The following is a 13,090-nucleotide window of genomic DNA, read 5'->3' as shown; positions in this document are numbered from 1 at the left end:
CATCCCCATGCCCAGCCAGAGTTCCAGGGTGATTGCAGGTAGGTCCCGTTGGGGGCCAGCGGGAGCAACATGCATCCTCATGCCCAGCCAGAGTTCCAGGGTGATTGGTGGTAGGTACCGGTGGGGGGGGGGCAGCGGGAGAAACCTACATCCCCATGCCCAGCCAGAGTTCCAGGGTGATTGGTGGTAGGTCCCGGTGGGGGGCAGCGGGAGAAACCTACATCCCCATGCCCAGCCAGAGTTCCAGGGTGATTGCTGGAAGGACCCGGTGGGGGGTCAGCGGGAGCAACCTGCATCCCCATGCCCAGCTAGAGTTCCAGGGTGATTGGTGGTAGGTCCCGGTGGGGGGGCAGCGGGAGCAACCTGCATCCCCATGCCCAGCCAGAGTTCCAGGGTGATTGGTGGTAGGTCCCGGTGGGGGGGCAGCGGGAGCAACCTGCATCCTCATGCCCAGCCAGAGTTCCAGGGTGATTGCAGGTAGGTCCCGTTGGGGGCCAGCGGGAGCAACATGCATCCCCATGCCCAGCCAGAGTTCCAGGGTGATTGCTGGAAGGACCCGGTGGGGGGGCAGCGGGAGCAACCTGCATCCCCATGCCCAGCTAGAGTTCCAGGGTGATTGGTGGTAGGTCCCGGTGGGGGGGCAGCGGGAGCAACCTGCATCCTCATGCCCAGCCAGAGTTCCAGGGTGATTGCTGGAAGGACCCGGTGGGGGGGCAGCGGGAGCAACCTGCATCCTCATGCCCAGCCAGAGTTCCAGGGTGATTGCAGGTAGGTCCCGTTGGGGGCCAGCGGGAGCAACATGCATCCCCATGCCCAGCCAGAGTTCCAGGGTGATTGGTGGTAGGTCCCGGTGGGGGGGCAGCGGGAGCAACCTGCATCCCCATGCCCAGCCAGAGTTCCAGGGTGATTGGTGGTAGGTACCGGTGGGGGGGCAGCGGGAGAAACCTACATCCCCATGCCCAGCCAGAGTTCCAGGGTGATTGGTGGTAGGTCCCGGTGGGGGGGCAGCGGGAGCAACCTGCATCCCCATGCCCAGCCAGAGTTCCAGGGTGATTGGTGGTAGGTCCCGGTGGGGGGCAGCGGGAGCAACCTGCATCCTCATGCCCAGCCAGAGTTCCAGGGTGATTGCAGGTATGTCCCGGTGGGGTGGAAGGGGGGGCAGCGGGACCAACCTGTGTCCCTATGCCCAGCCAGAGTTCCAGAGTGATTGCAGGTAGGTCCCGTTGGGGGCCAGCGGGAGCAACATGCATCCCCATGCCCAGCCAGAGTTCCAGGGTGATTGCAGGAAGGACCCGGTGGGGGGGGGCAGCGGGAGCAACTTGCATCCCCATGCCCAGCCAGAGTTCCAGGATGATTGCAGGTATGTCCCGGTGGGGTGGAAGGGGGGGCAGCGGGACCAACCTGTGTCCCTATGCCCAGCCAGAGTTCCAGAGTGATTGCAGGTAGGTCCCGGTGGGGGGCCAGCGGGAGCAACCTGCATCCCCATGCCCAGCCAGAGTTCCAGGGTGATTGGTGGTAGGTCCCGGTGGGGGGGCAGCGGGAGCAACCTGCATCCTCATGCCCAGCCAGAGTTCCAGGGTGATTGCAGGTAGGTCCCGTTGGGGGCCAGCGGGAGCAACATGCATCCCCATGCCCAGCCAGAGTTCCAGGGTGATTGCTGGAAGGACCCGGTGGGGGGGCAGCGGGAGCAACCTGCATCCCCATGCCCAGCTAGAGTTCCAGGGTGATTGGTGGTAGGTCCCGGTGGGGTGGAAGGGGAGCAGCGGGAGCAACCTGCATCCCCATGCCCAGCCAGAGTTCCAGGGTGATTGCAGGTAGGTCCCGGTGGGGGGGCAGCGGGAGCAACTTGCATCTCCATGCCCAGCCAGAGTTCCAGGGTGATTGGTGGTAGGTCCCGGTGGGGTGGAAGGGGAGCAGCGGGAGCAACTTGCATCCCCATGCCCAGCCAGAGTTCCAGGGTGATTGCAGGTAGGTCCCGGTGGGAGTCAGCGGGAGCAACTTGCATCCCCATGCCCAGCCAGAGTTCCAGGGCGATTGCTGGTAGGTCCCGGTGGGGTGGAAGGGGGAGCAACCCGCATCTCCATGCCCAGCCAGAGTTCCAGGGTGATTGCTGGTAGGTCCCGGTGGGGTGGAAGGGGGGCAGCGGGAGCAACCTGCATCCCCATGCCCAGCCAGAGTTCCAGGGTGATTGGTGGTAGGTCCCGGTGGGGGGGCAGCGGGAGCAACCTGCATCCCCATGCCCAGCCAGAGTTCCAGGGTGATTGGTGGTAGGTCCCGGTGGGGGGGCAGCGGGAGCAACCTGCATCCTCATGCCCAGCCAGAGTTCCAGGGTGATTGCAGGTAGGTCCCGTTGGGGGCCAGCGGGAGCAACATGCATCCCCATGCCCAGCCAGAGTTCCAGGGTGATTGCTGGAAGGACCCGGTGGGGGGGCAGCGGGAGCAACCTGCATCCCCATGCCCAGCTAGAGTTCCAGGGTGATTGGTGGTAGGTCCCGGTGGGGGGGCAGCGGGAGCAACCTGCATCCTCATGCCCAGCCAGAGTTCCAGGGTGATTGCTGGAAGGACCCGGTGGGGGGGCAGCGGGAGCAACCTGCATCCTCATGCCCAGCCAGAGTTCCAGGGTGATTGCAGGTAGGTCCCGTTGGGGGCCAGCGGGAGCAACATGCATCCCCATGCCCAGCCAGAGTTCCAGGGTGATTGGTGGTAGGTCCCGGTGGGGGGGCAGCGGGAGCAACCTGCATCCCCATGCCCAGCCAGAGTTCCAGGGTGATTGGTGGTAGGTACCGGTGGGGGGGCAGCGGGAGAAACCTACATCCCCATGCCCAGCCAGAGTTCCAGGGTGATTGGTGGTAGGTCCCGGTGGGGGGGCAGCGGGAGCAACCTGCATCCCCATGCCCAGCCAGAGTTCCAGGGTGATTGGTGGTAGGTCCCGGTGGGGGGCAGCGGGAGCAACCTGCATCCTCATGCCCAGCCAGAGTTCCAGGGTGATTGCTGGTATGTCCCGGTGGGGTGGAAGGGGGGGCAGCGGGAACAACCTGTGTCCCTATGCCCAGCCAGAGTTCCAGAGTGATTGCAGGTAGGTCCCGTTGGGGGCCAGCGGGAGCAACATGCATCCCCATGCCCAGCCAGAGTTCCAGGGTGATTGCAGGAAGGACCCGGTGGGGGGGGCAGCGGGAGCAACTTGCATCCCCATGCCCAGCCAGAGTTCCAGGATGATTGCAGGTATGTCCCGGTGGGGTGGAAGGGGGGGCAGCGGGACCAACCTGTGTCCCTATGCCCAGCCAGAGTTCCAGAGTGATTGCAGGTAGGTCCCGGTGGGGGGCAAGCGGGAGCAACCTGCATCCCCATGCCCAGCCAGAGTTCCAGGGTGATTGGTGGTAGGTCCCGGTGGGGGGGCAGCGGGAGCAACCTGCATCCTCATGCCCAGCCAGAGTTCCAGGGTGATTGCAGGTAGGTCCCGTTGGGGGCCAGCGGGAGCAACATGCATCCCCATGCCCAGCCAGAGTTCCAGGGTGATTGCTGGAAGGACCCGGTGGGGGGGCAGCGGGAGCAACCTGCATCCCCATGCCCAGCTAGAGTTCCAGGGTGATTGGTGGTAGGTCCCGGTGGGGTGGAAGGGGAGCAGCGGGAGCAACCTGCATCCCCATGCCCAGCCAGAGTTCCAGGGTGATTGCAGGTAGGTCCAGGTGGGGGGGCAGCGGGAGCAACTTGCATCTCCATGCCCAGCCAGAGTTCCAGGGTGATTGGTGGTAGGTCCCGGTGGGGTGGAAGGGGAGCAGCGGGAGCAACTTGCATCCCCATGCCCAGCCAGAGTTCCAGGGTGATTGCAGGTAGGTCCCGGTGGGAGTCAGCGGGAGCAACTTGCATCCCCATGCCCAGCCAGAGTTCCAGGGCGATTGCTGGTAGGTCCCGGTGGGGTGGAAGGGGGAGCAACCCGCATCTCCATGCCCAGCCAGAGTTCCAGGGTGATTGCTGGTAGGTCCCGGTGGGGTGGAAGGGGGGCAGCGGGAGCAACCTGCATCCCCATGCCCAGCCAGAGTTCCAGGGTGATTGCAGGTAGGTCCCGGTGGGAGTCAGCGGGAGCAACTTGCATCCCCATGCCCAGCCAGAGTTCCAGGGTGATTGCTGGTAGGTAAGGAGATCCATTTGGTGACCAAACAGCAGTGAAAATAAAAAGGCCCAAATGTCAAAGAATGACACTTCTGCTACTGAAAGTGAAACATTTGAAAGTGAAACATTTAAAATCAAGTTAAAGTGGGGTATGTTCAAAAATGTCAGAGGCGGTGGTGAGCAGCAGAGGCAGGCCGGGGCAGAGTTCCAGGGCCAGGGGGTGACGGCAGGCAGCGTAGGCCGGGGCAGAGTTCCAGGGCGGTGGGGAGAGGACTAGGCCTCAATCCAAGGAGATCCATTTGGTGACCAAGCAGCAGTGAAAATAAAAAGGCCCAAATGTCAAAGAATGCCATTTCTGCTACTGAAAGTGAAACATTTAAAATCAAGTTACAGTGGGGTATGTTCACAAATGTCAGAGGCGGTGGTGAGCAGCAGAGGCAGGCCGGGGCAGAGTTCCAGGGCCAGGGGTGTGACGGCAGGCAGCGTAGGCCGGGGCAGAGTTCCAGGGCGGTGGGGAGAGGACTAGGCCTCAATCCAAGGAGATCCATTTGGTGACCAAGCAGCAGTGAAAATAAAAAGGCCCAAATGTCAAAGAATGACATTTCTGCTACTGAAAGTGAAACATTTGAAAGTGAAACATTTAAAATCAAGTTAAAGTGGGGTATGTTCAAAAATGTCAGAGGCGGTGGTGAGCAGCAGAGGCAGGCCGGGGCAGAGTTCCAGGGCCAGGGGTGTGACGGCAGGCAGCGTAGGCCGGGGCAGAGTTCCATGGCGGTGGGGAGAGGACTAGGCCTCAATCCAAGGAGATCCATTTGGTGACCAAGCAGCAGTGAAAATAAAAAGGCCCAAATGTCAAAGAATGCCATTTCTGCTACTGAAAGTGAAACATTTGAAAGTGAAACATTTAAAATCAAGTTAAAGTGGGGTATGTTCACAAATGTCAGAGGCGGTGGTGAGCAGCAGAGGCAGGCCGGGGCAGAGTTCCAGGGCCAGGGGGTGACGGCAGGCAGCGTAGGCCGGGGCAGAGTTCCAGGGCGGTGGGGAGAGGACTAGGCCTCAATCCAAGGAGATCCATTTGGTGACCAAGCAGCAGTGAAAATAAAAAGGCCCAAATGTCAAAGAATGCCATTTCTGCTACTGAAAGTGAAACATTTAAAATCAAGTTACAGTGGGGTATGTTCACAAATGTCAGAGGCGGTGGTGAGCAGCAGAGGCAGGCCGGGGCAGAGTTCCAGGGCCAGGGGTGTGACGGCAGGCAGCGTAGGCCGGGGCAGAGTTCCAGGGCGGTGGGGAGAGGACTAGGCCTCAATCCAAGGAGATCCATTTGGTGACCAAGCAGCAGTGAAAATAAAAAGGCCCAAATGTCAAAGAATGCCATTTCTGCTACTGAAAGTGAAACATTTGAAAGTGAAACATTTAAAATCAAGTTAAAGTGGGGTATGTTCACAAATGTCAGAGGCGGTGGTGAGCAGCAGAGGCAGGCCGGGGCAGAGTTCCAGGGCCAGGGGGTGACGGCAGGCAGCGTAGGCCGGGGCAGAGTTCCAGGGCGGTGGGGAGAGGACTAGGCCTCAATCCAAGGAGATCCATTTGGTGACCAAGCAGCAGTGAAAATAAAAAGGCCCAAATGTCAAAGAATGCCATTTCTGCTACTGAAAGTGAAACATTTAAAATCAAGTTACAGTGGGGTATGTTCACAAATGTCAGAGGCGGTGGTGAGCAGCAGAGGCAGGCCGGGGCAGAGTTCCAGGGCCAGGGGTGTGACGGCAGGCAGCGTAGGCCGGGGCAGAGTTCCAGGGCGGTGGGGAGAGGACTAGGCCTCAATCCAAGGAGATCCATTTGGTGACCAAGCAGCAGTGAAAATAAAAAGGCCCAAATGTCAAAGAATGCCATTTCTGCTACTGAAAGTGAAACATTTGAAAGTGAAACATTTAAAATCAAGTTAAAGTGGGGTATGTTCACAAATGTCAGAGGCGGTGGTGAGCAGCAGAGGCAGGCCGGGGCAGAGTTCCAGGGCCAGGGGGTGACGGCAGGCAGCGTAGGCCGGGGCAGAGTTCCAGGGCGGTGGGGAGAGGACTAGGCCTCAATCCAAGGAGATCCATTTGGTGACCAAGCAGCAGTGAAAATAAAAAGGCCCAAATGTCAAAGAATGCCATTTCTGCTACTGAAAGTGAAACATTTAAAATCAAGTTACAGTGGGGTATGTTCACAAATGTCAGAGGCGGTGGTGAGCAGCAGAGGCAGGCCGGGGCAGAGTTCCAGGGCCAGGGGTGTGACGGCAGGCAGCGTAGGCCGGGGCAGAGTTCCAGGGCGGTGGGGAGAGGACTAGGCCTCAATCCAATGAGATCCATTTGGTGACCAAGCAGCAGTGAAAATAAAAAGGCCCAAATGTCAAAGAATGCCATTTCTGCTACTGAAAGTGAAACATTTGAAAGTGAAACATTTAAAATCAAGTTAAAGTGGGGTATGTTCACAAATGTCAGAGGCGGTGGTGAGCAGCAGAGGCAGGCCGGGGCAGAGTTCCAGGGCCAGGGGGTGACGGCAGGCAGCGTAGGCCGGGGCAGAGTTCCAGGGCGGTGGGGAGAGGACTAGGCCTCAATCCAAGGAGATCCATTTGGTGACCAAGCAGCAGTGAAAATAAAAAGGCCCAAATGTCAAAGAATGCCATTTCTGCAACTGAAAGTGAAACATTTGAAAGTGAAACATTTAAAATCAAGTTAAAGTGGGGTATGTTCAAAAATGTCAGAGGCGGTAGTGAACAGCAGAGGTAGGCCGGGGCAGAGTTCCAGGGCCAGGGGTGTGACGGCAGGCAGCGTAGGCCGGGGCAGAGTTCCAGGGCGGTGGGGAGAGGACTAGGCCTCAATCCAAGGAGATCCATTTGGTGACCAAGCAGCAGTGAAAATAAAAAGGCCCAAATGTCAAAGAATGACATTTCTGCAACTGAAAGTGAAACATTTGAAAGTAAAACATTTAAAATCAAGTTAAAGTGGGGTATGTTCAAAAATGTCAGAGGCGGTAGTGAACAGCAGAGGCAGACCGTGGCAGAGTTCCAGGGCCAGAGTGTGATACTGTCCGCCGATAGATAACCCTTTGCACATTATCGTCATCATCATTATCAGCAGCAGTTGCTGTCAGCCAGCTCCAGAGTGTATGAGCGGGGTGTGCTGCCCATTGCAGCCCGGGGTAGAGGAGCCGTATGCAAGCTGTGCATGCCCGGTGGCAACAGTGTATGAGCTCCACAGCGCCAGCGGGGGGGGGGGGGTCCCACTATGTCCCAAGCCGCCTGACATGTACTTCCGGTCGGCTAGGAGGTGGCATGTCACCTGGGCTGTCAGCCAGCCCCAGAGTGTATGAGCGGCGTGTGCCTGCACCCGTGGGGGGGATACAGGAGCCATGGGGAAGCTGTGCAAGACCGGGGGCAGCCGTGTAGGAGCTCTGCAGCGCCCGCTGTGGACTTCCAGGGCAAGAGCGGTAGGAGCGGCCAACTCATGCCGACCTCCTGGAACTCCCCGTCGGCCTCGCTCGCGGGTCGGTCCCGCTGATTTTTCTACCTTCATAATAAAAAAATCTTTTTTTTTTTATGGCATTTTCGGAAGCCTCAAGCCCACCTGGAGTTGCACGAGCAAGGCCACCTCGGCGACTCCTTCCGAAAGCGGCCGGGAGCCAGTTCCGAGTATGAGCGGTGTGTGCCTGCCTATGGCACCTGTGGGGGGATAGAGGGGCCCCGTGGGAGCTTGTGCATACCGGCAGCTTCCTTGTGGGAGCTCCGCAGCGCCCGCGGCAAGTCCCGTTGTGTCCAGCCGGCTGACAAGCACTTCCGGTCCGCGAAGGATGCATGTCAGCGGCGGTGTGCCCGCTCCGGGTATGAGCGGCGTGTGCCTGCCTATGGCATCCTTGGGGGGATAGAGGAGCCATGGGGAAGCCGTGCCAGCCCGGTTGCAGCCGTGTACGAGCTCCTCAGCGCCAGCGTCGGAGTTTGAGGGCTTTAGCGGTATGCACGGCCAACTCATGCCGACCTCCTGGAACTCCCCGTCGGCTTCGCTCGCGGGTCGGTCCCGCTGATTTTTCTACCTTCATAATAAAAAAATTTTTTTTTTTTTATGGCATTTTCGGAAGCCTCAAGCCCACCTGGAGTTGCACGAGCAAGGCCACCTCGGCGACTCCTTCCGAAAGCGGCCGGGAGCCAGTTCCGAGTATGAGCGGTGTGTGCCTGCCTATGGCACCCGTGGGGGGATAGAGGGGCCCCGTGGGAGCTTGTGCATACCGGCAGCTTCCTTGTGGGAGCTCCGCAGCGCCCGCGGCAAGTCCCGTTGTGTCCAGCCGGCTGACAAGCACTTCCGGTCCGCGAAGGATGCATGTCAGCGGCGGTGTGCCCGCTCCGGGTATGAGCGGCGTGTGCCTGCCTATGGCATCCTTGGGGGGATAGAGGAGCCATGGGGAAGCCGTGCCAGCCCGGTTGCAGCCGTGTACGAGCTCCTCAGCGCCAGCGTCGGAGTTTGAGGGCTTTAGCGGTATGCACGGCCAACTCATGCCGACCTCCTGGAACTCCCCGTCGGCTTCGCTCGCGGGTCGGTCCCGCTGATTTTTCTACCTTCATAATAAAAAAATCTTTTTTTTTTTATGGCATTTTCGGAAGCCTCAAGCCCACCTGGAGTTGCACGAGCAAGGCCACGTCGGCGTCTCCTTCCGAAAGCGGCCGGGAGCCAGTTCCGAGTATGAGCGGCGTGTGCCTGCCTTTTGCACCCGTGGGGGGATAGAGGGGCCCCTTGGGAGCTTGTACATGCCGGCAGCTTCCTTGTGGGAGCTCCACAGCGCCCGCGGCGAGTCCCGTTGTGTCCAGCCGGCTGACAAGCACTTCCGGTCCGCGAAGGATGCATGTCAGCGGCGGTGTGCCCGCTCCGGGTATGAGCGGCGTGTGCCTGCCTATGGCATCCTTGGGGGGATAGAGGAGCCATGGGGAAGCCGTGCCAGCCCGGTTGCAGCCGTGTACGAGCTCCTCAGCGCCAGCGTCGGAGTTTGAGGGCTTTAGCGGTATGCACGGCCAACTCATGCCGACCTCCTGGAACTCCCCGTCGGCTTCGCTCGCGGGTCGGTCCCGCTGATTTTTCTACCTTCATAATAAAAAAATCTTTTTTTTTTATGGCATTTTCGGAAGCCTCAAGCCCACCTGGAGTTGCACGAGCAAGGCCACGTCGGCGTCTCCTTCCGAAAGCGGCCGGGAGCCAGTTCCGAGTATGAGCGGCGTGTGCCTGCCTTTTGCACCCGTGGGGGGATAGAGGGGCCCCTTGGGAGCTTGTACATGCCGGCAGCTTCCTTGTGGGAGCTCCACAGCGCCCGCGGCGAGTCCCGTTGTGTCCAGCCGGCTGACAAGCACTTCCGGTCCGCGAAGGATGCATGTCAGCGGCGGTGTGCCCGCTCCGGGTATGAGCGGCGTGTGCCTGCCTATGGCATCCTTGGGGGGATAGAGGAGCCATGGGGAAGCCGTGCCAGCCCGGTTGCAGCCGTGTACGAGCTCCTCAGCGCCAGCGTCGGAGTTTGAGGGCTTTAGCGGTATGCACGGCCAACTCATGCCGACCTCCTGGAACTCCCCGTCGGCTGCGCTCGCGGGTCGGTCCCGCTGATTTTTCTACCTTCATAATAAAAAAATCTTTTTTTTTTTATGGCATTTTCGGAAGCCTCAAGCCCACCTGGAGTTGCACGAGCAAGGCCACGTCGGCGTCTCCTTCCGAAAGCGGCCGGGAGCCAGTTCCGAGTATGAGCGGTGTGTGCCTGCCTTTTGCACCCGTGGGGGAATAGAGGAGCCATGGGGAAGCTGTGCATGCCCAAGCTTCAAACTGTCACCATGTCAACAGACATGGTGACAGCGTCCCGATCGCAAAGCAGGATTCAAACAGGACCAATCAGAGTGGTCCCTGTGCCGGAAACGAGCTGTGATTGGTCAGTACTGACAGGCCAATCATAGCGCAGGAGCAGTGTTGCCTGCCTATTGCACCCGTGGGGGGAATAGAGGAGCCATGGGGAAGCTGTGCATGCCCAAGCTTCAAACTGTCACCATGTCAACAGACATGGTGACAGTGTCCCGATCGCAAAGCAGGATTCAAACAGGACCAATCAGAGTGGTCCCTGTGCCGGAAACGAGCTGTGATTGGTCAGTACTGACAGGCCAATCACAGCGCAGTAGCAGTGGTGCCTGCCTATTGCACCCGTGGGGGGGATAGAGGAGCCATGGGGAAGCTGTGCATGCCCAAGCTTCAAACTGTCACCATGTCAACAGACATGGTGACAGCGTCCCGATCACAAAGCAGGATTCAAACAGGACCAATCAGAGTGGTCCCTGTGCCGGAAACGAGCTGTGATTGGTCAGTACTGACAGGCCAATCACAGCGCAGGAGCCGTGGTTTGCCGGCATCTCCGTCTCTGACAAGCTCTTTCCTGTCAGAGAGCTTGTGAGAGACGGAGACAGGAATAAATACAGTGCGTAAGTTAAAAAAAAACAGCGATCTGCCGCTTTTCTGCCCTTTTGTGCCCACTAACCTGTTTTTAGTTAGTTAGGTAGCACAAGTTTTTCAGTATGGCCAAAAGAGTCTTTTTAGCCGAGGAAGCATCTGCAATGCTGTGTTCCGACACGGACAGCGCAAGTGAAGGTGAGGAGCAGTTCGTGCTTCCATCTTCCTCTGCATCCAGTGACTCTGAATCTGCACCCCCCAGTCGGCGTAGAAGAGCCGTAGTTCCTGATCTGCCTGAGCTGACCTGGGAAGCTGCAGAGAATTATACCCCCCAGGTGCCTGAGTTTACAGCCCGCTCAGGCATTCAAATTGAAATGACGGGTTTCAGCCCCATTGATTATTTTAACCTTTTTTTTTCAGACTCCCTTTTAGCGTTAATGGTCCAGCAGACCAACATCTATGCGGAACAATTTATCGCCCAGAACCCTGACTCTTATTATGGGAGAAGCCAAAATTGGACCCCCACAAACCTAGTGGAATTGCGGAAGTTTTGGGGCATATTTTTAAGTTTTGGCCTAATAAAAAAGCCTAGGATTAGAGACTATTGGTCCCTTGATATTTTATATAACACCCCCATTTACCGCACAGTAATGCCAAGGAAGCGCTTCGAAGCCATCCTGAAATTCCTTCATTACAATGATAATAGCCAGTGCCCACCCCCACAGGACCCAAATTTTGATAGGCTATATAAAATACGACCATTGATTGCCCACTACTCCCAAATTTTTTCCCACGTTTATACCCCCCAGCAAAATATTTCGGTAGATGAATCCCTAGTCAGCTTCAAGGGTAGACTGCACTTCAGGCAGTATCTACCCAATAAAAGAGCCCGGTACGGCATAAAGCTCTACAAGCTGTGCGAAAGTGCCACCGGTTACACCTACTCCTTTAGGGTCTATGAGGGAAAAGACTCCCATATAGATCCCCCAGAATGCCCCCCTTTCCTTGGAATTAGTGGAAAGATCGTATGGGATCTTATCCATCCTTTACTTGGGAAAGGCTATCATCTTTATCTGGACAACTTTTATAACAGTGTCCCCTTAGTAAAAGTTCTCTTGTCCAGATCCACCTTGGCATGCGGAACAATCCGCAAAAATAAGAAGGGCCTCCCCAAAACATTGCTGGGTCAGATCCTAAAATTAGGAGAGAGCAAAGCTTTCTGCTGCGACAATCTGCTCCTCCTAAAGTATAAGGATAAAAGGGACGTCCTTATACTGACCAGCATACACGACAGCAGATGCAGCCTAGTCCCTGTACGTGGATCCACTTCCCAAGTCCCAAAACCATATTGTGTACAGGAGTACAACAAGTATATGGGTGGCGTTGACCTGTCCGACCAGGTTATAAAACCATACAACGCCATGCGCAAGACCAGAGTATGGTATAAGAAGCTGTCTGTGCATCTTACACAGATGGCTTTATACAACGCCTTTGTCCTCTATAGATATGCCAGCAGTGGAGGTACGTTCCTGCAATTTCAGGAAAAGGTCATAAAGTCCCTGATGTTTGGTAACCAGGAAGGAGAGGGCAGTTCATCTGGCTCTTCCGTCAGTAGGATAATTCCCGGCCAGCATTTCCCGACAGAAATCCCCCCCACTGAAAAAAAAAAGAAGCCCCAAAAAAAATGCCGTGTGTGTGCCAAGCGAGGCATTCGTAAGGACACCACATACCATTGTGAGACATGTCCCACAAATCCCGGCCTGTGCATGAACCAATGTTTCAAAATATATCATACCTCCTTGGATTTTTAATTTATTTATTCATTATTCACCTTTTCTGTCTCCCATACTGGCCATGACCAATTATTAATTTTTCTACTGACCAGCCCCATTTAAAATTTGATCATTTAAAAATTGTAAAAAAAAAACACCTAAAACAAAACTAAAAATTCTCACTATACCCCTAGATAATTTCCTCAATGGGTGTAGTTTCCGAAATGGGGTCACTTGTGGGGGGTTTCCACTGTTTAGTCCCCTCAGGGGCTTTGTAAATGTGACAAGGCCTCTCAAACCATTCCTGCTAAATGTGATCTCCCAAAGCCAAATGGCACTCCATCCCTTCTAAGCCATGCCCTGTGTTCAAATATCCGTTTATTACCACATGTGGGGTATTGTTTTACTCGGGAGACATTGCTTTACAAATTTTATGGTGCTTTTTCTCCTTCAGTCCTTGTGGAAATGAGAAAAAAAATGGCTAAACCTAAATTTTCTTTGAATAAATGTTGATTTTAATTTTCACGGCCTACTTCCAATAAATTCTGTAAAAAACCTGTGCGGTCAAAATGCTTACCATACCCCTAGATAATTTCCTTGAGGTGTCTAGTTTCCCAGATGGGGTCACTTGTGGGGGGTTTCCACTGTTTAGTCCCCTCAGGGGCTTTGTAAATGTGACAAGGCCTCTCAAACCATTCCTGCTAAATGTGATCTCCCAAAGCCAAATGGCACTCCATCCCTTCTAAGCCATGCCCTGTGTTCAAA

This window comes from Rhinoderma darwinii, unplaced genomic scaffold (assembly GCF_050947455.1).
Source record: "Rhinoderma darwinii isolate aRhiDar2 unplaced genomic scaffold, aRhiDar2.hap1 Scaffold_629, whole genome shotgun sequence".
Classification (NCBI taxonomy): domain Eukaryota; kingdom Metazoa; phylum Chordata; class Amphibia; order Anura; family Rhinodermatidae; genus Rhinoderma; species Rhinoderma darwinii.
Note: the sequence above shows the minus strand (reverse complement) of the source record.